We start from the raw sequence: 22,963 nt of genomic DNA, 5'->3' as shown, positions 1-22,963 counted from the left end.
CCCCACACTATAATTTGTTAAGGGTAGTTGGAACTTGGGCTTGGGAAGTTAGCTTGTGTGTGGTGCGAAAATCTGTTATGTGGATAAACAGTAATAACTTGGCTAATGTATGACGTAGTTAACTGTTATAATGCGTATCATTATGTGCATAATCCTTGATGGCAACTTGTGTAATATGTGGTTCAATGCAAATACGAAACTGATTGTTATTGATACACTATGCTAGGACGTGCTTAATCAATTGATAACAAGTAATTAATCTTACCGAGCAAACCAAGGTGAGTTCACTACATTTGAGCATGCGTCCCAGTGGTTGGGGACAGTCAGCGGGTATCCCGTGGAGGGATAAGTCTTTGGGTAAAAACGGGTATATTGGTTAATATTCTCACCTATCACTCTTGTAAGTCCCTTATTATGTTACCTGGAGGGTAACGGGTATTAGTTGGTAGCGCTACTTAGGTTTGGCACCCTCACACCGCTCCTAGATAGGACGGATGTGAACTAATGACCCAGTCGGGGGCCAGTACTAGATAGGAGTACGTGGGAAGGGCAGTCATGTATTTCAGGAGCCGTCTTGTTCGGAATTGAGATATTAACAATATTACTTGCATTTGTCAGTGAACTGTTTTACATACAACTGGTAATAAACATTTTCTTAAACTGTGAACTCGCCAGCTTTGTCTGATACACTTGTTACATGCTCGCAGGTCGTTAGATTTATTGGAATTGGGAACTTGCTGTCTGGAATAGCTGGAGTGGTCATGGGTCGAATTGGATGGATTCTCGTGGTTGAGCTATTAATAATATACATTGGTCTTATAACAGTTTAACTTTGGTTTACTAATTGCTTCCGCTGAACATGTTGGGTTTTATTTAACATATGATCGATACTTTTAATTATAAATGTGGATTTCATTTACATACTGGTATGAGTTCAACATGATTAGTGTCTCATTGTTGGTACGTCACACGCCCAGCAGGGGTATTCCCTAGGTAGTATTTTGGGGGTGTGACATATTATTTTATTGATTTCAAAGTATAATTGATTATACATGTTAGTATTTATCTTTTGACAAACTGAATAACTATTGATGACATAAACACTGATTTTTCCAAGACTATAAAATAAATTGTTGGAATAGTACTTATTTTTGTTCACCAGACCGGTTGGTAGTATGATATAGCGCTATAGGATTTGACACCCCATTCCTGTTGTCATGGAATGTCTGAAACCAATTTGTTGCTCCATCCAAATAGGGATTGCCTTTGTGGTATTTCTATAGTCTCAAAGGTGTATTTTGATGCACTAGGTCTGAATGAATTCTTAAATCACATGATTTTTGTATATTAAGTTATACTCCCAAAAGTATAGTTTGATATGCTCTCATATGGGATATTGTACAAAAACCAACATATATTTTGTTAATCATTAAAACATAGTTTGATATGTTATTTTCATAATCCAAAGCATAGTTTTAATATGTTATTTTCAAACCAAAACATAGTTTAATATGTTATTTATAAATCCAAAGTATACTTTTAATATACTACTGAAAATTATTATCTTTAACAACTAAAGTATATTTAATATACTATCTGTTTAACAATTGGGATTTGGTTAGTGTTTAGATAACGGGACGGGTGTAATATGACGAAAACATGGTAGATACGCCGCTGGTACTTCTTATATATAAGTGTTTTCATCACATTACATACCGTGGCGTTATTTAGTACAATTGGGTTAACGATTTTGGAACTGAAATATATTTTAATATATTACTTATTCGATTTTCTTAAATCAAAGTATATTTTTATATATACTATAAACCTTTTTATCAAAATATTGTTTTTCAAATAATATATTTTTATACAAACTTCTTCTACTTATTTATTTAATTTCCAATGTATTACTATTTTATATCATCTGATTTCTTATAAATGATTTATAAAAGAAAACCTTTTACAAGGATCATGACTACTTTTCTTAAACATTTTTCTTTAAACTCATAAGTCATGAATCCTAAATAAAATAAAACCTATGTATCTCACAGGCATTTTTATGCTGATGTACCTATTTTTACACATGTTTCAGGTACTGCTCTATGATGATTGATGATATGTGCTACACTTAGGATGGACTCGTGCCTTAGCGACTATAAAACTTGAGAGATAATAGTTGTACTTATTTGATTATATTAAAACAATGAGTTCATTTATTCAATAAAACAAAATTTATTATTCCATGGTTGTGAAACAATGATTCTGTTACAACACTCCCCGACGTTTCCGCCACATTTTGTTGTTTTACGTGGTCGGGGTGTGACAACCTGTGCCTCCACCGCCATCAAAAAAATACCAAACCAATGAAATATTGTATTTCATACTTGGGATTTGTATAAATATGTGTATCATTTGCACATATCAATTCTTGTTTGATTTCGAGCTCTAAATCGCTTTCTGGAAGGTTATACGCGAACTGGTGCGTAAATATAACAAATTTAATGCAACAAACACTCCAGAACAGTGACATAGGCTTAACATACCTTAAATAACCATTACATAACTTAGAAATAAGTTTTGAAGGCTTTGGTATGGCAAAATCAAGTTTATTCGCTTACAGGGACTAATTTCGACAAACTGCGAAAGTATGCCGATTTTTACTGTAACGAACATTTTGGAACATGATCATAAGTTAAACATACCCTAAATATCCTTTACATAGCTTAGAAATAGGCTTTGAGGGGTTCGGTGTGTTAAAATAAACTTTATGGTCATTCAGGGACTAAAAGCGTCAAAAAGTGCATAAGTTTGCATTTTCGCGCAAAACTTACGTTCTGAAAACATCCGAACATCCAAAAATTTATGTAACCACTAAAATATTTTATTTTAGTGACTGGCATGATAAAAATCCAATCGTCGCGTAATCTGGATCGTTTTTCGCGTTCGTTCGTGTTTCGTCGTAATTAACCGAATAACGTGATTGTACGGCCAAACGAACCGACATCCGACATATTTTTTAGCATGTTTCATGTCCACTATGCTTAGGCATCATTGTAGGGCCTTGAAAATGGCTTAACGGGCCTTTAATGGGTCAAAATGAGGCTTAAACATGTGCAGGGACCATTTCTGCACATTTTGGAACTGTTTGCTGATCTACAGAGTTCAGGCGGGGCGCGTAAGCCCAGAGGCTCATCATAACGCGGCCTGTGTAAGATCATCAGACCTACAAAAATCAATTTCCAGCTATTTACAACCTGTTCCAGCTGTTTTAGGGGCTTGCAAATGGTTTTTCATGCAATCTATGGGCCATTTTAGGTGCCCATGGTATTCCAAAACCATGGGTGCATGTGTACGGTTGAGATCGAAGCTCGTTTTACAATGAACGATCTTAACAGTTAACCGAATTCTATAAATACCCCCACCCATTTGCCTTCAAACCCACACTTGATCTGATTGATCTCTAAGTTGAAGTGATTTCACTTCATACCTGAGAATAATTGGGTCAAACTTCCATTCTTGGACCTTTTGTAAGTATTCTTTCGTTCTTTTACACGTTTTTAGCATGAAAGTTAAACTTTGTTTGACTTTCTGCATTGACGATGTGACAACTCGTATTCCCAAGGTTAGCATTGCTTAAATTCCACAATCGTTGACGTGTGTCCTTACTTTTAATCGCTTTTATATCACGATCATACAAGACTTAGCGGATTACGCGTGTGTTTCATTAAACGCTAATTGTGTAAGTTATGATACGCGAAACCTTCAAATGCGTCTTATTACACGTGTATCACATTAAATTTTTAAAATAAGGTAGCGGGCTTCACTAATCGCAACTGAGTCGGATCATACACTTGAAACCCGCATGTGCGCCCCCTCCTAACACAAGTTGGCCCAGCTTCTTTTATGAATAACCCAAGGAATGGGCCGGCCATGTTAAAGGTGTATAACCTGATGAAAAAGGGTTCGGTCCACTGGTTCCAATGAGATATCTATATAATATCATGCATCTCACCCCATATTAACATATTAACGTAAAGAGTTAAAGCAAACCCTAGCTTTCAGACGGCGATTCATTCTTTGTAAACTACTCCTCTCTTGCAAGTCTTTTCCTTCAACCAACCGCTCGATCTGTGGTTAGTAATGATAATTATTAGATTGTTGTTGCCTACTGTCTGATGATTGTCACATGTTGTCTATGATTCGCGTTTAATAATATTACTTTTATAGATCCGATCATATATATAGAGCGATGGATTAATGTAGATTGGATGGCCTTGGGGTTTGTGTTGATTAATAAATAAATATTGGTAGATACAAGTGGTGTTATCGGTCAAATATAATTAATTGAGGGTATAGGGCCCATGTGTAGATCTAGTTAAATCATGAGGTTATCCTACTAATAGTTGTCAATAGTCTTGCATGTGTAACAAGTGTTGAAGTGGTATTTTGATCATGAAATCGAGAGTTATGAAAGTGACAGTCCAACTTTTTGATTAAAATATATATTGAATCTAAATGACCTATTAGATGTAGGTACCATGTGACTAAGGGTATAGCCACTACATAATTGGTCCAATCATATATTCGAGTATATACGACAAATTATATATGTATTGTAAGTGTGATTCATAATTAAAGTAGGATGACAAGCATGATCGGTCCAATCATATATTCAAGTATGTGATGGTTTAATTGGTCAAAGGGGTAATCTTTAACAAGCAAAAAGGGCGGCCCATATGGGTGTGTCAGATTAGTCTATCATTGATGTGAGAATTAATTTGATGTGATGATTGGTATTAATTAAGTATGGAATATTTGTATTATTAGTGATCTTGTGTGTATGAAATATTGGTCAACAAGATTAATATATATATGTGTGCATAGGCTTGCAGAACTATAACTGACTTTGTAGGTGTGGCATTTGAATTGTGTATTTGTGAATTGAGGTGGGAGTATACACTAAACAAATACCATCGACTAAATCCAAATACTGTTAACGGGTTCTCATAAATTTAATTAATGTTGAGAAATCTCTATTTTATGTTGTTACATTTATAAAGATTTTATTAACTGATACCCTTGAATATAAATTTAGACAAGGTAATCGTATATCTTATTTTATTTTAAAAACCTATATAACAATTGGAAAGTATGTGTTATTGGATGATTGGATTTTTAAATGCTATATGTTGCATGGTAACAAGCTGTTTAAGAATTAGAGATCTAATCTGCTTCGTGTGAGTAAAAACTCTTTTGTTATATGTTGTAATTGGGTCATTCACATGAGTTATGGATTCGTATGAGAATAGGATATGTGCTACATGTTGTACGGTGATCATTGTGATAAATGCAATCTGGAATAATACGCGTTTCTTTATGAACCTGATGTTATTGGCAACTATTGTTGGAAACATGAAACCGTGTTATAAACGTGCTTGAGATTTAAATGCTTGCTATGTGTTAAGTGACAATAGTATTACGTGTGACTTGTTGAATACGTGAATTGGATATGTATTTACGAAACTGACTATCCTTGGTAACCACGGTAGGGTTTGGTTGACTAACTTGGAACGGGTAAAGTAACTAATCAATCCGAGCAATCGAAGGTGAGTTCATCTTTCTTGAGCATGCGTCCCGGTGGTTGGGACAGTCAGTGGGTATTCCTGGGAGGGACAAGTCTTTTGGGTAAAAACGGGAATGTTGGATAATATACTCTTCCTATCACCTTTAAAGTCCCTCCGTGTTGTTTGGTTACCTGGAAGGTAACATGGTATTAGTTAGTAGCGCTACTTAGGTTTGGCAACCTCACCCCGTATCTGGGAGAACGGGTGTTGAACTAATGACCTAGTCATGACCAATGCTTTGATAGGAGCATTGGAGAAAGGGCAAAATAATCAGAAGCCGTCTTGTATTCGGGTTATTATCAACATTGTTTTCAACATTACTTTCGGAATTAACTTCAATGGATTAACTACATACTTGGTAAACAACGTTTTCGTAAAACAATGAACTCACCAGCGTTGTCTGATACACTTGTTGCATGCTCGCAGGTCGTTAGGTATCTTGGATATGGGGAACTTGCTGTCTGGAGTAGCTGGAGTGGTCATGGGTCGACAGGATGGTTTTATGTGACTGATTTCTTGATACTGTACTTTGGTTTTGAAACAGTTTAATATCGTTTACTATTTGCTTCCGCTGAACTTATTGGTTTTCGTTTAAACTTATTGAAGATGTTTTTATTAATAATGGGGATTTTAATTATAACTTGTATGGATTCAATGTAATTGGTGGCTCGTTATTGGTACGTCACACGCCTATCAGGGACACTCCCTAGGTGGTATTTTGAGGGTGTGACAGTTTGGTATCAGAGCCATTGGTTATAGTGAACTTGGTTTTAAAACGTTTTCATAAAACCAGACTATAACCGAACAGTACCGAAATCGACCATGACACTCAGCTCCAGACTGCAAGGTTCGTTTCTCATTTACTATTGCATAGTATATCTAGTGTACACTTATGTATAACATTACACGTGAATGCACACTTGACACAACAGCATGAGCCCTTACATTACCAACCCCTGTTATGTGAACTGTTAGCGTGACACTACCCTTCGACTATTGTGATTCTTGATCCTATAAAACCTTTCGCTTGCTATTTGAATGTGGGGAAACTTTTAGCGCAAGTTATGAGGCACTGAGATGAGCATGCAAATTACCTTATTATTATGGGTGCACACATAATAATAACGCGAGGTGCATGTAAGTCCCAGTGAGGCTTAACAAACGTGAGAAGGATTCTGCCCTGTTGTGTGTAAACTTGGTAGATTGTAGATTTCAACGTGATACTTGACCTGTACCTCATTTCAACTCGTAACCTTTTCCCTCTCATCCCATAGAATCATGAGTGGACGAGGACATGGACGTGGTCACATCGCGATGACCCAAGCTGAGCTGACCAACTTGATCAACACTCGTGTAGCTTCTGTTTTGTTTGACTCTTGTTTCGATTGGAGTTATGTGCCTTAGGGTTCAGTCGTCAGTTAGGACTGACTCCCGCCCCTCTAGTAAAATTAGCATGTAGTAAAATTAGCTGATAGTATATCGATCTTCTCATGTTCTTTTTGTTGGTAAGCTTGATCTCATGGGTCAAGTGTTCGACATTGACCCACTTCCCGATATTCTTGTAAGTTTTGACGTAGTCGTTGAGCGAAAATTCTCTGTAAAGAGAAAAATCATGCGTATCCCTCTCCCCAGTGGGGAATCCTTATCAATTCAAGATCATCGTAGTGGTGCCATTGTTGGCATCGTCTCAGTGGTGAAAGCCCAGAAGTGTCTACGGAAGGGCTACTCTGCTATTCTAGCTCTCGTCATCGATTCGCCACTTTAAGGAAGGAAGATAGAGTATCTTCCAGTTATTCGTGAATTTTCTGACGTGTCTTCTGAAGAGTTACCTGGTTTACCCCCACATCGTTAGGTGGAATTTTAGAATTGACCTTATGCAAATCCCGATTTCCTTCTGGGGTACAGCAATCCCTTGGATTCGCTGGATACTATCACAGCTTTATCATAGGATTTTCGAAGGTTTCGCAACTTCAACCTCCTTAGCATAGCGGGGAGATGTGAATTCCTGAGAAATAAAATCGGGGAAACGTCTTTTCAGCTTTTGAAACCCAACCCTACAACACGCGGAGCATCACTTCTATCCGAGAGTACCGATGATACAACGATATACCATGATGGCTTAATTCAGAGTCCCAGTTACACGCGTTTGTCGTTTTGCAACACTAATCTTTACCCACCAAACTCTGTTTTGGACAAATGATACACTCGCGCGACCGCAATGTGACGAACCTCCCTGTTGTGCCATGCCGCCATGCACCACTACTGGAAATTATTTCTAGACAACAAATTTGCTGGCCAAATCCTTCGGATGTTTAATGGACCCCTGTTTCGCTCGATTCTTTGTATGAACCTCATTAATTCCCTGTTTCTTTGATTGGCAACTGATATAACGAAACGCTAACAACCATACCATGATTTCCACCGATCACAAGATTAGCCCCCAAGCGTTGTAAAGTATCTATAGATCGAGTTCGTCGGAACTCACCTCAAGCCATTGTTTTAGATCAATTTTCGGGACGAAAATTCTTTCAAGTAGGGGATGATGTGACACCCCGCGAAAACGCTTAACAAAATCAGCTTCCTCAGTGACTGTTTGCTAAATTTCGGGACGAAATTTCTTTCAAGTTGGGGATGATGTGACAACTCGTATTCCCAAGGTTAGCATTGCTTAAATTCCACAATCGTTGACGTGTGTCCTTACTTTTAATCGCTTTTATATCACGATCATACAAGACTTAGCGGATTACGCGTGTGTTTCATTAAACGCTAATTGTGTAAGTTATGATACGCGAAACCTTCAAATGCGTCTTATTACATGTGTATCACATTAAATTTTTAAAATAAGGTAGTGGGCTTCACTAATCACAACTGAGTCGGATCATACACTTGAAACCCGCATGTGCGCCCCCTCCTAACACAAGTTGGCCCAGCTTCTTTTATGAATAACCCAAGGAATGGGCCGGCCATGTTAAAGGTGTATAACCTGATGAAAAAGGGTTCGGTCCACTGGTTCCAATGAGATATCTATATAATATCATGCATCTCACCCCATATTAACATATTAACGTAAAGAGTTAAAGCAAACCCTAGCTTTCAAACGGCGATTCATTCTTTGTAAACTACTCCTCTCTTGCAAGTCTTTTCCTTCAACCAACCGCTCGATCTGTGGTTAGTAATGATAATTATTAGATTGTTGTTGCCTACTGTCTGATGATTGTCACATGTTGTCTATGATTCGCGTTTAATAATATTACTTTTATAGATCCGATCATATATATATAGCGATGGATTAATGTAGATTGGATGGCCTTGGGGTTTGTGTTGATTAATAAATAAATATTGGTAGATACAAGTGGTGTTATCGGTCAAATATAATTAATTGAGGGTATAGGGCCCATGTGTAGATCTAGTTAAATCATGAGGTTATCCTACTAATAGTTGTCAATAGTCTTGCATGTGTAACAAGTGTTGAAGTGGTATTTTGATCATGAAATCGAGAGTTATGAAAGTGACAGTCCAACTTTTTGATTAAAATATATATTGAATCTAAATGACTTATTAGATGTAGGTACCATGTGACTAAGGGTATAGCCACTACATAATTGGTCCAATCATATATTCGAGTATATACGACAAATTATATATGTATTGTAAGTGTGATTCATAATTAAAGTAGGATGACAAGCATGATCGGTCCAATCATATATTCAAGTATGTGATGGTTTAATTGGTCAAAGGGGTAATCTTTAACAAGCAAAAAGGGCGGCCCATATGGGTGTGTCAGATTAGTCTATCATTGATGTGAGAATTAATTTGATGTGATGATTGGTATTAATTAAGTATGGAATATTTGTATTATTAGTGATCTTGTGTGTATGAAATATTGGTCAACAAGATTAATATATATATGTGTGCATAGGCTTGCAGAACTATAACTGACTTTGTAGGTGTGGCATTTGAATTGTGTATTTGTGAATTGAGGTGGGAGTATACACTAAACAAATACCATCGACTAAATCCAAATACTGTTAACGGGTTCTCATAAATTTAATTAATGTTGAGAAATCTCTATTTTATGTTGTTACATTTATAAAGATTTTATTAACTGATACCCTTGAATATAAATTTAGACAAGGTAATCGTATATCTTATTTTATTTTAAAAACCTATATAACAATTGGAAAGTATGTGTTATTGGATGATTGGATTTTTAAATGCTATATGTTGCATGGTAACAAGCTGTTTAAGAATTAGAGATCTAATCTGCTTCGTGTGAGTAAAAACTCTTTTGTTATATGTTGTAATTGGGTCATTCACATGAGTTATGGATTCGTATGAGAATAGGATATGTGCTACATGTTGTACGGTGATCATTGTGATAAATGCAATCTGGAATAATACGCGTTTCTTTATGAACCTGATGTTATTGGCAACTATTGTTGGAAACATGAAACCGTGTTATAAACGTGCTTGAGATTTAAATGCTTGCTATGTGTTAAGTGACAATAGTATTACGTGTGACTTGTTGAATACGTGAATTGGATATGTATTTACGAAACTGACTATCCTTGGTAACCACGGTAGGGTTTGGTTGACTAACTTGGAACGGGTAAAGTAACTAATCAATCCGAGCAATCGAAGGTGAGTTCATCTTTCTTGAGCATGCGTCCCGGTGGTTGGGACAGTCAGTGGGTATTCCTGGGAGGGACAAGTCTTTTGGGTAAAAACGGGAATGTTGGATAATATACTCTTCCTATCACCTTTAAAGTCCCTCCGTGTTGTTTGGTTACCTGGAAGGTAACATGGTATTAGTTAGTAGCGCTACTTAGGTTTGGCAACCTCACCCCGTATCTGGGAGAACGGGTGTTGAACTAATGACCTAGTCATGACCAATGCTTTGATAGGAGCATTGGAGAAAGGGCAAAATAATCAGAAGCCGTCTTGTATTCGGGTTATTATCAACATTGTTTTCAACATTACTTTCGGAATTAACTTCAATGGATTAACTACATACTTGGTAAACAACGTTTTCGTAAAACAATGAACTCACCAGCGTTGTCTGATACACTTGTTGCATGCTCGCAGGTCGTTAGGTATCTTGGATATGGGGAACTTGCTGTCTGGAGTAGCTGGAGTGGTCATGGGTCGACAGGATGGTTTTATGTGACTGATTTCTTGATACTATACTTTGGTTTTGAAACAGTTTAATTTCGTTTACTATTTGCTTCCGCTGAACTTATTGGTTTTCGTTTAAACTTATTGAAGATGTTTTTATTAATAATGGGGATTTTAATTATAACTTGTATGGATTCAATGTAATTGGTGGCTCGTTATTGGTACGTCACACGCCTATCAGGGACACTCCCTAGGTGGTATTTTGAGTGTGTGACAGACGAGTTTATGGTCAACACGAAGTTCGTTTGAACTTCATAACGTGAGCGTAATCACGATGGTTATAGTCACTTGTGACTATACCTACTGATTACCACGTTATCTAGGCATAGTGACGAGTCGTAGTTTCGGCCAAAATGCGTATTCTTGCGTATTTTGTAATCAAACTACTTTTAGGTATCAAGACCCTTTGTTTTGATACCAAACCTGTTTTCAAACCTCGTTAAACATGTTTTGACATGTTTAGCTCGTCACTTTAGGTTTAATGCTTATATAAGGTCGTAAGGTAAGCGATCTAAACAATCGCTTAGACTTTCGAACCCGACCCGTTTGGTCGATCATTAGGATCCGACCAAACACATCAGGTGACCATAGTTGTATAGGGAATAACCTTCCGAGGTTATACCTTATGGTCCCATCGTTTAGTTAGTTGTATGATAGGTAGTTTATATGCCTTAGGAAAATTACCAAAATGCCCTTTTTCGTATAAATTCATTTTAAGCATATGTAACCTAAATTTTGACATCTAAACTGATTAGGCAACATAATTAGACATGTTAAGGCATATATTACTTGTAATAGGACTAGTTAGGCGGTCCGAACGCGTTTTACGCGAATGACGCGTTAAAGTAGCGTAAGCTACCTAAACGAGTCGTAATGGGTTGTAAGCACTTAGGATAGGTTCCGTTTTAGAATGTAGGCTTTGTTAAACCATATTACATGAGTTCCTATACTCATTTGGTATACGAACCCACATTTTATCCGATCCTCCGATTTAGGTCCGTTTATTAATGTAGTTACCTATATTAGGTGTCGTTTGATTCCGTGATCTTTCTAGCATTGCTTGGTGGTTATCCAAAGACTATTGAGCAATCTCAAGTGAGTACATAGTCCCCTCTTTTACTATTTTTCAAACATTTTGGGGTGAAACACATGTGCCTACTTGTTACTTTCGTGTTTTCCATGTTTTCATATCATATGCTTGTTATGTTCATTAGTACACTTATAGTACATGATTTCATTATGTTTTTGCTAGGTATGTCCATTTAGTGCATACTTAGTACATTGTTTTACACTTCATTTTATGCTATGCATGTCCATTTAGTGCGTACTTAGTACATTGTTTTACATTTCATTTTATGCTATGTATGTCCATTTAGTGCATACTTAGTACATTATTTTACATTTCATTTCATGCTATGTATGTCCATTTGTTGCATACTTAGTACATTATTTTCATAAAACATGCTTACATTTTGGTATGACATTTGGTTTGTTTAAATGGCTCAAAAATACATTCATTAACATTAGCTACGCCGTTCGTTAGTAGGTAGTGGTACCATAGGAATTGACAACTCCCGTTCCTGAGATCTTAGGTATATTTGGGTCAAAGGAATGACCGAATTCGATACACATAGTTCAGATAAACCTTTAATTCGTTAGGGGTTTATCGCCACAGTCTCAAGGCTTGAATGTATGCATTTTCACAATACCGCATAGATGTTTGTATCAGTAAAGCATGCATTATTTTACAAGACATAACTTTTGATTAATATTTTATCAAATGCATTGTTTTGTACATTTCTTTCTTATATGGTTGAGTAAATGCTTTTAATCAATAAATGCTTTTATTCACTATACATTACATTTGGTTATACATGAACATTTTTACATTGGGGGTTTGTTTTGGTAAGTGATTTAAATAACAAGGCGTGTGTAATAAGATAAAAACATGGTGGATACGCCGCTGGTACTTCCTATATATAAGTGCTTTTATAGTATTACATATCGTAGCGTTATTTAAACCATTTCAAGTTAGACATAATACATTTTTACACTCATATCATATCTTCATGAAACATTGTTTTACAAACAACATATTTTATACAAACTCATTTTACTTGGTTATTCATTTCATTATGCATTGTTCTTTTATATTATCTGATTTCTTATCACTTTTCTGTGATTATAAAAGAAAACATTTTACAAGGATCATGACTGACTTTTGTTAAACATCTTTTTCTAAACTTATAAGTCATGAATCCTAAATCAATAAAACCTATGTATCTCACAGGCATTTTTATGCTGACGTACCTATTTTCACATGTGTTTTAGGAAATGATGCATAGGATTGATCAAGTTACACATAGGCAGACTCGGGCCTTAGTGACAATAAAAGATGCAAGACTAGTTAATTATGTTATGCTTCCTTGTTGTTAAGACATTGTAATTTCTTTTAATCAATAAAACAACATTTAAATTTCCATGTGTTATGAAACAATGATTCTGTTACAACACTCCCCGACGATTCCGCCACGATTTGTTGTTTTACGTGGTCGGGGTGTGACAGAAGAGTTGGTATCAGAGCTCATGGTTATAGGGAATTAGGTTATTAGTAATGCTTTGACCTAGTCTATAACCTTCCTAGGACCCTAACACAAGATTCTTGTGTTTAGATCTTAAAACAATACCGTCACTTATCCTTAGGTGACAACCACAACAAGAACACAAATTTCAAATCCGCTTTGAAAACCAATCATCTGTTCTAGGATGATTTATTATAAGGTTTTGAACTCTCTAAGTTTTCAAAATCTCATCAAAGTTGGGTCTTATAATGTGAACACGTGCAATCTGGAAGGGTGGATGCCTGTACTCTGAGTTTTCTGTCTAAGGCTAGAGTGTTCGTACAAATCCACATAATCGGACCAGTCACTCTTACCTGGGAACTCTTGGGGTGAGTGTCCACTTATAGGCTAAAGCATGTCTTCGCGATACATTAATATGACCCAATTACTTTGATTAGTCGCCATCTCATTTGTTTTCCTTAGGTAACAAACAATTGATCGCAATTTTTATGCGTTGCCATTCTGTTTTGATTTTCCAATAACATTTCACTTGTTTCTTCCTATGCCTTTCATTTCTTCTAGAATGTCTCTTCATCTCAGCAACACTCAAATGTCCGAGCAAACTGCCAAATTTGCCCAGCGAATAGGCGAAGTAATCCTAAAGTCTGTGGATTTAGGTGTTGCCATGTCTCGCCTTAATAATGAAGCCGCCCAAGAAGCATCGAAAGAAACAGAAGCCAAGCCTTCACCAAAACCGAAGAAACGTAAAGCTTCAAAGAAACCCGTAGCAGATGCACCAAAACAGGTAGGACCTAGCCAAGTGGCAGCACCACCAGCCAAGAAGCGGTACAAGGGAACTGCTCCCTTATGCAATCAATGCAACTGTCATCATCCAGATCAAACATCATGTTTCAAATGTACCCATTGTGGACGATGGGGACATTTGGTTGACATATGCCGCTTTGCTATCCAAAAAAAGCTGTTGCAAATCTTGCTGCTGCTCGGCTCCGAGCCAACCTTGCACAAGCTCGCTTTCCACCTGGATCGTGCTACAACTGTGGCGAGATGGGTCATTTCATGAATAAATGCCCAAAGCTTGCTAATGCAAATCTGTCCCACAGATAAGCATTTGGCTGATTACAAGATGCTGCTGCTTTGAATAATTTGAATCTTATGCTTTTCTATCTTTTGTTGAACCCTGAAACAATCTGTTTTGTTTATAAATTAATTGTTGTTCACAATTCTGATGTACAAGTGTAGTTACATGTGTGTATTGCATTCCCCTATGATACCTACAACAAGGAACTGTGTTCTTACAAACTACTCTTGTGGTTCTCCCATTCAAGTGATCGCTCATAATTTCCTCGGAAATTTTAATAGTACTCGTTTCATTCTAAGAAACAAAGTACAGGAAATAAAGAGACATCATGAGTAATCGTGCTTTTCGCATCTTTAAATCCTTGGTTAGATAACTAAGGGTAATCTTTCAACCTCATACTGTAACATTTGTGCTTGTAATCATTATGAACAGTTCAGTTATCAATAAAACAATGTTATTTTATCCCAATGTTTGTTTGGTTGTGTTTTACATTTTTCATGTTTTGACTTTTGTTCAATTTTAAACTCTACATAGCTTTCTGGAGAATTATACGCAAACTGGTGCGTAAACGTACTCAGTTTAATGCGACAAATACTCCGGAACATCAACATATTGTCACACCCCCAAAATACCACCTAGGGAGTGTCCCTGTCAGGCGTGTGACAAACCAATACGAGCCACTAATCATATTGAACCAATCATAAATGTTGAATAAAAGCATCAATTATTCTGAAAAGTACTGTCAATAAGTCTAAATGAAACCAACATCTTCAGCGGAAGCAAATAAAAGAAAACATAATTAACTGTTTCAAATTAAATGTATGAAATCAATAAACCCATCAGTCGTATCCAATTAGCACGACCCATGACCACTCCAGCTACTTCAGACAGCAAGTTCCAAATCCATATGATCTACGACCTGCGAGCATGCAACAAGTGTATCAGACAACGCTGGTGAGTTCATAGTTTTACGAAAACGTTGATTACCAAGTGTTTAGTTAATCCATTGAATGTAATTCCGAAAGTAATGTTGAAAACAATGTTGATAATACCCCGAATACAAGACGGCTTCTGATTATTTTGCCCTTTCTCCAATGCTCCTATCAAAGCATTGGTCATGACTAGGTCATTAGTTCAACACCCGTCCTCCCAGGTACGGGGTGAGGTTGCCAAACCTAAGTAGCGCTACTAACTAATACCATGTTACCTTCCTGGTAACCAAACAACACGGAGGGACTTTAAAGGTGATAGGAAGAGTATATTATCCAACATTCCCGTTTTTACCCAAAAGACTTATCCCTCCCAGGAATACCCACTGACTGTCCCAACCACCGGGACGCATGCTCAAGAAAGATGAACTCACCTTTGATTTGCTCGGTCAGATTAGTTACTCTATTTAACAGGGATTAAGCACGTCCTAGCATGGTACAAATAACAATCAATTTCATGTGCATACATAATACGTATCTCACGTACGATTGATTCACAAATTACTCAATCTCATAAAACACACATTTCTAATATTTAGGTAACACCCCTATAGTTCAAGTCAAAGTAATTAACATACGAGCCTAACATCATCGAGTAGTCTTTTAGCATGAAATCAGTTCATAAGCCAATTCACCCCATGAGTTCATATCTACTGGTCACATAATGGTTACAGCTTTGAAACCCGAATATATGCAACAATCACTTTATTAATCCCCCCTTGACTAGTACGGCCCAAATCACACTCACTTTATGAAACCCAGTTACCACATAAGGCCCACTTAAGTTTGTATTTCATCAGTTTACCCATTAACCCAAATCAAGTTTATCGGAGGTGTATTCACATGGTGAATGGCGGTGGCCGGCTCAATGGGTTGTGCGGTTTCCAGCCTTAACGACTTTGCGGCAGCCCGTCTTGCATGCTAATCAACAAGATCGGTTTGTTTGGCGAAGTAGAGAGGGCATTAACGTGGATTTCAGCTCGGCGTCGGTTTGGGATGATGTCCGAACAATGCAGAATGAGGTGCCGTGGGCGGGGGTGGTATGGTTTTCGCAAGCGATCCCGAGACATTCTTTCGTCATGTGGCTCATAGTGAATAGAAAGCTGAAGACTCAAGACGTGATGCAAGCTTGGAACACTTCAGGAAACGCTAACTTTAATCTTATGTGTTGTTCTTTCTGTACATCAGGTCCGGATTCTCATGAGCATTTGTTCTTTGAATGTGGATATGCTTCGGAGGTTTGGAATGAAGTGAAGGTTAAAGCTGATATGGGAGACATCTCAAACCAGTGGCATGTTATTTTTGATTTCTTGGTGGGTATAGCAAATTCCAAGAAGGCTGCTCATGTGATCGCTAAGCTTGTGGTCAGTGCGGCGGCATACTTTGTGTGGGATGAAAGAAACCGAAGATTATTTACTACCAAACGAAGAAGTAAGGCGCAGTTGGTGGACGTCATTATCTCTACGGTTCGGCTTAAGCTCCAAACTATGAGATTCAGGCGCTCGGTGCAAACGGAACATGTGTTACGAGATTGGTCGCTTCCTCGAGGGTTACTATTAGCTGATGATGATAACGGCTAGGAGTTAATTCTTTTGTTTTGTAATTTGTTCGTTTGACTGGTGTGTTTTTGTAGGCGTCTTGTTTGCTGACGCGTGTAGACTCTCGGTTGGCATGTCTTCCGAGAGAACTGGGAAGTACTTTTGCTTCTCACTTGTTTTGATTGTTGGTTGATATAAAATTTACCGGGGTAACCCTTTACCCAAAAAAAAAAAGTTTATATATTACTAGCTCAATGTTTACCAAGTGAATGTGCAACTAAATACCCAGCCAAATCGGTTATTCATCTCCCACAATTACCATGCTCAATTTAAATCAAGTAGTATAACAACTTTTTGTTTGAGCAACCAGTTCATTATTTAACCAAGATTACACCTACTCAAACATCCCTTAACATTCGAATTATCAATATATATTCTTGTGTGACCCTATGTTCAGTGTGCGGCCCACTCGATCTTAACCCACAACCTTAACCCAGAACCTATTACATTACCAGCCCGCTATATGTACCCTTTTTTTTTAAGTTGCAGCCCCCAAATGGTTACACTGTTCAAATATCAATGGGATACTAAATTGAATTGAATGAATTGTCGGTCAAATATTGTTAGTCACATTCAGTCATGAGGTCCAATTAAATCCAAGTATCAACAGTCATTAAAAGGGTGTCGGCCCTAGTGTTAATAAAGGTATATGTTTTCTAAAATGGTGGCCCAATCACAAGAGGTTAATCTGATTTATACACAGTGGCCCTAGTTGATTTAATCATGACTGCATGTGCTAAAGTGAGGCTCAATTAAAAATTGTTGATCATTATCTTTAATTCTTTCCTCAGCGAACTACCTCACCTCGATGAAACTCCTTAGTTTTCTTCGGAACCATACGCTGCTAAACGGATAGTTCCCAAGGTTTCATCCGGTGGCTACCCATTACTCATATATTCATTATTTACCGATCAAGGACAGGTTCCATTACTTGCACATATACACAATCAACACATAATCGACAACAAGTTCGTTCAGCCATATCAAGCATGTGATCCGACTCACCATGTCACGTCATGAATTTAAAATCACAGATCATGCATACCCTAACTAACACGTACTCGAACGATTAAATACGACCGGAAAACTACGACAAGCAGAGAAGATGATACACTAACCGAGATGAGAGACGAGATCGAAGGGAGAACTTCAAGATGAAGGTGAGATTGTCGTCGGGTTCAAGGAGAGAAGAAGAGACGTATGTGAGAGTCTTGAAACTTGCGTATAGTTTAGTTATAGATAATTAACCTAAAAAATCTAATGTATACCGCCAATAAAAGGGGAGTCCATGCTTGGGTTTGGGCTTTAGGTTTGGGCCAATGAGAGTCCTGCAATCCGAAGGACATACGGCTTGAGGGAACTAAAGGGTGTCTAGACTTTTCCAACATCACGTAAGGTAAACCATTTGTCAATTTGCCATAATAATAAAAGAAATATTTGCAATCCAAAGAGTCAATAGGTGTGCAATACAACAAATGTTAGATTAATAAATAGTGAGGCCTAACGCGTAATCATGCAAGCTAGGAGTCGGGCAATCAAGAAATACTAACTCTAAAAGTTCGGGGTGTCACATCATCCCCAACTTGAAAGAAATTTCGTCCCGAAATTTGATAAGTAAGTGATAACTCCAGATTACTGCAGATTTTCCTCAGGTGCCACATCATCCCCAACTTGAAAGGAAATTTCGTCCTCGAAATTCACCAGTTGCATCGGAATCGATTCAGCAGATTCGTACGATTGCGGATACTTAGTTTCGAGTTCTAATGAACTCTCATAATTGGAATTTGACAGTGCTCGCAAACCTTAACCTCCTGGGGCATGATTTCAATAGGCACCTTGACAACTACAACTTGACGTTAGACTCAGACTCTAAGAAGGTATCACAAGCGTTTCGTCGGAAAAACACTGCTTTAGATTCGCGACATAAATGACATCATGAACGTTACCCAATTCGTCAGGTAACTCGAGCTTTTAAGCGATGTGACCGATTCTTTCCATAGGTAAGAATCCTTCCACTTTGCACCAAAGCCGGTCACACGCATGCTCACAACATGTCTTCGAGTGCCAGGAGAGTTCGTTTTCTCTGACCGTTTGTCCAACGACAGTAAGCAATACTCTGGTCCTGGCGTGGGCCAAGGGTGTTGCGTAGTGTCTCACATAGATCATGCATGGATCAAATTCAGAGTTAACTGGAGTTGGCACCTTGTGCCTAAAAGCCGCCTCTCTCAGAGGAACATTCAGAACTGTGAAGACTCGTCTGTTTTCTTGAGTGCAAGAATGTGTGCTGGAAACGTGAGACCGTCAACGATCACCCAGGTGATAATGTTTCCATTTCGAGTTGTATGTAGGATAGCGACAAAATCCATGGCTGTCTTTTCTCATTTCCATATATGTGCTCTGATTGCTAATATCCCACCTTGACTTTCCCACATGTCAAACATCGTTCTCATGCGTGGCTATATGGCTTTCAGGCCTGGTCACCAGTACATGGTCTTCAGGCTTTAATACATCATATCGAAACTCAGATGAATAGGATATCGAGGTCCGTGTACTTCGCCTGCCCTAGTTCCGTAGGGTTGCTGTATAGTGAGGTTCATATTCGTCCCATGAAGTAGCAAATATCGCTCGATCTGCCAAAGGTTGCTCCCCCATGCCCCCCCACATGGGTAAGCTGGAGAAATCTCTCCCTTCAATTCTTCAGTTTGGGCAGGGCGGGTCGGATCAGGTATGTAGGAGTCGATAGCAGGCTGCAAAGTTCGTGCACGTCCAGGTTTCACAGTCGTATTCATCCCATAGCTCCATCTAGCGATATCGTTACATGTTTAGCTCCTTCGAAATAGGGGTATACAGGAGGCCCTTGTGGTCGGTCTAAGTGGTGCATTCGGTACCGTCCCAGTAATGCCTCCAGTTTAAATCCAAAGACCATGGCTTCCACCGTAGGTCGTAACTCGTGCAATTCTTCTTGTAAGTCCACCACGTGGGTCATCTCCTCCTTATGTTGCGTCGATGTGTAACTGGGACTCTGATTCGAACCATCATGGTATACCGCCAGATCATCAGTGCCCTAGGATAGAAGTGATGTTCAGTGCGTTTCAGGGTTGGGTTTCAAAAGCTGAAAAGCCGTTCTCATGTTTTATCTCCAATGAATTCACAGCTCCCCAATGTGCTAAAGAGGTTGAAGTTGCGTAATCTTCGAAAATCCCATGATGAATCTGCGATAGTGTCCAGCGAACCCAAGGGATTGCTGTATCCCAGAAGGAATCTAAAATTGCATAAGATCAATATGAAATTCCACCTGACGAGGCGGAGGTAAACCAGGTAACTCTTCAGAAAACATGTTAGAAAATTTACGAACAACTGGAAGATACTCGATCTTCCTTTCTTCAGGTTGCGAATCAGTGACGAGAGCTAGCATAACAGGGTAGCCCTTCCGTAGACACTTCCGGACTTTCAGGACTAAGACGATGCCAACAATGGCACCAGTATGATGATCTTGAACTGATAAGGATTCCCCACTAGGGAGAGGGATACGCACGATTTTGTCTTGACGAAGAATTTCCGCTTGATGTTTAGATAACCAAATCCATGTTAATGACCACGTCACAACTTACAAGAGTATCGGGAAGTTGGTCAATGTCGAACATTTGACCCACGAGATCAAGTTTACAACGAAGAAGAACATGAGAAGTTTCTATACTAGCAGTTAATACCACTACATGCTTATTTTCAAGAGGTGAGGAAGTCAGTCCTAACTGACGACTGAACCCCCAAAGACACATAACTCCAATCGGCACCAGAGTCGAATAAAACAGAAATAAAAATATCATCCAAAGAAGACGTACCGGTCTCATCATTGCCCTTCATTGCGAGCTTCCCCAGCGCCAATAGTAAATACTCTTCCACGTGCTCCGTTCCCACCATTGTTCCCATTGCTTTCATTCCTAAGATTGTTGTTGTTGCCAGCATTCTGATTAAGCTGAGGGCAATCCCTCTTAAAATGACCCTCTTCACCACACTGAAAGCACCCCTTTTGATTTCCCCGATTCTGTTGGGGCTGTTGCCTCTCCTGTTGTTGCGGCTGTTGCGACGGCTTTGGGAGCCAGACCCTACAATCTTTGGCCATATGGCCCACCTTGTTGCACCTATGACATACTCGGGTGCACGGTCCGCGATGGTGAAACATACACCTATCACACTTTGGTAACTTCCCTACGTAAGAACCCTGATTTGAATTGTTGCTCTGATTCTGGTTCACAGAAGACGACTGACTGAAACTACGGTGGAGGCTGTTGTCTGTCCTTTTCTGAGGTTGGCTGGCACTGGTTGCTTTGTCAGTATCATTCCATTTTCGTTTGTGATCACTAGCAGGTGTGGTAGTTGTAGCAGTTGAGGTAGTAACAGAAACACGTGGCGGCAAGTTGCCACGTTCGACCTCTTGGTCAGTAATCTTATGTGCCAAACGGACGATACGGGGCAGATTGTCTAGGTTTGCAGCAGTAACGTACCCCTTAACAGCTGGTGCTAAACCCTTGAGATACAACTCAATTCGCCGAGGTGGGGGTCGAGACATGTTAGGGCACAAAGTTGCTAAATCATTAGACCTCCTAGTGTATGCTTCAATCTCCGACCCCTCCATTTTCAGGTTGTAGAACTCGTTCTCCAGTTTCTGAATTTCATCACGAGGACAATACTCCTCTCGCATCAACTCCTTGAAATCATCCCAGGTAGTGGCATTCGCCATCTCAATACCCAACATTTGTACTTGGGCATTCCACCAAGTTAAGGCACCATCCTCCAAAGTGCCTGTAGCATACTTCACACGGTCCCCCACGGGACAGTTGCACATAGCAAATACTGATTCAGCCTTCTCGAACCAGCGCAGAAGTCCTACAGCCCCTTCAGTCCCACTGAAGGCCTGTGGCTTACAATCCATGAACATTTTGAACGTGCAAGCAGGTGGAGCAGGTGGATTGTTTTGATTCGCGGGTTGACCTAAAACGAAAGAAAGTACCATGCATAGGTAAGATTTGAGTATACGACACAAGGATAGAAAGTAATTGGCACATATCGTACCAGCCTGGTAAGCCGCTAGGGCTTCAGCTACACGAGTGTTGATCAAGTTGGTTAATTCGGCCTGGGTCATCGCAATGTGACCACGTCCACCACCTCGGCCTCCTCCACGTCCACTCATGGTTCTATATAAGAGAAGGGAACAATCTTAAGGGTCGAAATGAGGTAAAAGTCGAGTATCACATTGAAATCTACAAACTACCAAGTTTACACACAACAGGGCAGAACCCTTCTCACGCTCATTAAGCCTCACTGGGATTTGCATGCACCTCACGTTATTATTATGTGTGCACCCATAATAATAAGGCGATTTGCATGCTTATCTCAGCGCCTCTTAACTTGCGCTAAAAGGTTCCCCACATTCAAATAGCAAGCGGAAGGTTTTATATGATCAAGAATCACAATAGTCGAAGGGTAGTGCCACACTAACAGTTCAATTAACAGGGGTTGGTAATATAAGGGCTCATGCTGTTGTGCCAAGTGTGCATTCACGTGCAATATCATACATAAGTGTACACTAGATATACTATGCAATCGTAAATGAGAAACGAACCTTGCAATCTGGAGCTGAGTGTCATGGTCGATTTTGGAATTGTTCGGTTATAGTCTGGTTTTATAAAAACGTTTTAAAACCTAGTTCACTATAACCAGTGGCTCTGATACCAAACTGTCACACCCCCAAAATACCACCTAGGGAGTGTCCCTGTCAGGCGTGTGACAAACCAATACGAGCCACTAATCATATTGAACCAATCATAAATGTTGAATAAAAGCATCAATTATTCTGAAAAGTACTGTCAATAAGTCTAAATGAAACCAACATCTTCAGCGGAAGCAAATAAAAGAA

The sequence above is a fragment of the Helianthus annuus genome, chromosome 2 (genome assembly GCF_002127325.2).
Source record: "Helianthus annuus cultivar XRQ/B chromosome 2, HanXRQr2.0-SUNRISE, whole genome shotgun sequence".
Lineage (NCBI taxonomy): Eukaryota > Viridiplantae > Streptophyta > Magnoliopsida > Asterales > Asteraceae > Helianthus > Helianthus annuus.
The sequence above is the reverse complement of the archived record's forward strand: the minus strand, read 5'-3'. Positions refer to the sequence as shown.